This window comes from Echinops telfairi, unplaced genomic scaffold, assembly GCF_000313985.2.
Source record: "Echinops telfairi isolate 266 unplaced genomic scaffold, ASM31398v2 ScPeMD7_11;HRSCAF=52, whole genome shotgun sequence".
Classification (NCBI taxonomy): Eukaryota; Metazoa; Chordata; class Mammalia; order Afrosoricida; family Tenrecidae; genus Echinops; species Echinops telfairi.
The window spans coordinates 10,351,906-10,354,475 of NW_022103908.1; the positions used below are offsets into that span (position 1 = coordinate 10,351,906).

The 2,570-nt window shown below is 35.7% G+C and overlaps 1 protein-coding gene across 2 annotated transcripts in view; it reads right to left on the bottom strand.

The window, feature by feature from the left end:
* The window catches only part of PIBF1 (progesterone immunomodulatory binding factor 1), a 295,171-nt gene that overhangs the window by 83,056 nt on the left and 209,545 nt on the right, over positions 1-2,570 (bottom strand). The gene's annotated exons all lie outside the window — the stretch shown is intronic.

Below are 2,570 nucleotides of genomic sequence, written 5' to 3' on the forward strand. Positions count from 1 at the left end.
GATGAATTCCTACTCTTTTATATATATTATTATTTTTCTCTCTTTTCTCCAAAATTGCTAACAAATGGAACTGACGCTAGTGATTTGCTGGTTTTCTGGGAATTGAAATAATTAATATATACTTTTCTTAAGTAAATTACATATTTATGAGTTCTATGTACCTCTAAAAAGTAATGACCTAAACTTATTTATTTGAGCACTGAAAGGTTTTGGGTTTTTTTTCTCTCACTCATTTTAGTAAAATAATGAAGGAAAAATACAATGAAATATTAAAATAATTTTACAATCAGTCAATATGCAAAAAGATCAAAATATTACTGAAGTTGAACTGTTGAGACTTGTATTCAGAATTTTCTGTTTTAAAAAAGGAAATCAACGCATAGGATCCACAAGTATAAGAGTATAAGTATCTGAAAACATCTTTTGCCAAAATCATAGCTCACCAGTACTTGTCCTTATTTTGCACAATTCTAGCAAGAATTTCCATGAAAGAATTTCAGTAAATAATACCAATTCCCCAACAGTGTGCTGTAAATGTCAGTGAACCATACTGTACTGTAACTGCACAACATACAAACTTCGGCACCAGCTCTTCAGCTCCGTCAAAGAAACACATGATGATCAGTGACAAGTCACATTTCTTTCAAAGGCGGTTGATGATTAATTACTGCACATCTGTTATCTACTTCACAGACACACAGTAAAATATCTGGTTGTGTTACTTCCTTGGCAACCTGACAAACCCAGGCGACATTTTCTAACACTGGGTGATTAAAAGGAGGAATTGGCCAACAACGATGAACTCCAGTAAAGAATCCAAAAGGGACAATGGTGGAGATGGAATTTGCCTAGAAAGTAAGGTCAATGGTGTCAGAAACAGGGACTGTGAAAACTGCTGCCAGGCTGGAGACTCTCGATGGGCAGTGAGGTCAAACGTGGTAAAGGCGAACTTACCAATATGAATGCGGAACGGGAGGAGGAGCTCCTCCAGGCAGCACCTGACAACCAATTGACACGCAAGGACCTCTCGGATGTGTCCATCAAGCGAAAAGTGAAAAGGATCAGACGGAAGTTGATTCCAACGTTGAGAGGAGTGTAACATTTCTCCTCCAACATGTAAAAGATGTTCACACAGAAGTGAACTTATCTGATAAGAGGAAAGCAAGTAATAGGCAACGACTATGGAAGAGATTTTATGGGAAAAAAATCACTTTAATTGCTTAATGCTTTAAATTATAGTGTAATGAATGTTAAAGATTTTTGGCTATGTAGACCATTCATATTTAGAGATCATTAATATAGCTGCTTTAGTATTTACTATTTCTCAATTTGTTACTTGGAGTTCTAAACATAAGCTTGCTGGTGGCTTAACCCTACCAGCTGCAAAAAACAAAACAAACCCCCACCAGCTGCCCCAGGCTATCTGTCCAATAAGGACTTACAGCCTGGGAAAAACCCCATGGAGGGTCGGTATGAACTGGAATTGACTTGATGGAAATAGACTTGGTTTCTTTGGTTTATATTTGTAACTGTTTTCTACTTATTCCCTTTGTTCTTTGTTTATTCCACTTTCCTGCAATTTTGAATTTTATGTATACAGAAAGACATTTCTTTTTTTTTGTCTTTTCTAATTTTAATTGAACATTTTATAGGATTCCATTTTCTCTACTCTCGGTATATCATTTATACTTAGTTTTAAAAAATACCTTTTTTTTCAATGGCTCCCCTAAAGTTTGCAATGTATATTTCTAAGACTGTCTTGAAATAGCATACCACTCTTTGGACAACATACCTATCTTATAACAGAATGTCCTCAATCCTTCCCTCCCGTTTCTTGGTTTTTAATTGGTTGGGTTTCTTCCCTCCCATGTGTTCTTCTTTTTTAAAAGATTAGTTGGGTTTTAACACATACAACATCATTTCATATTTCAATGGCGTCAAGTAGAATGGTACAATTGCTACCACAATCAGTTTCCAATCATTATTTTCTACATGCACTCCTTGACATCGTCTCCCTTTTACCCCCCTTCCACCATTGTACCCCACACTCCCCAAACTCCTTTTTGTACTTACTTATGTACTTATTTTACCTATATGAAAAATGGGAAAGGATGTAACAACTTCAAGAGGGTGGCCTCCATTTACCATACCTCTGAGATCCACTCTACTATAAACAAACAGAAACCAACCCAAACGATACAAACCTACACTACCCATTTCTAATATTATTGGTGTCAGTAGCATTGTCAGGTAAGCATAGGGCTGCCAACTACAAACTCAGTGGTTTATGCCCTCCAGCTTCTCTTTGGGGAAAAGATGAGGCTGTCCTGATCATGTAAAAATGTACAGCCCTGGAATCCCTCTATAGGTTCACTATGAGTTGAAGATGACTCGTTGGCAGAAGGTTTATAATAAGATAAACATTTATAGATTGTTGCTATGATTTTTAAAAAAATAAGATAACTGTTAGATTAAGAAAAAATTCTATTTTACCTTCATTTATTTTTTTTCTAAAATGTTCTTTCTTTCCTTATGAGATCTGAATTTTTGGACTACACAATTTTCCTTGT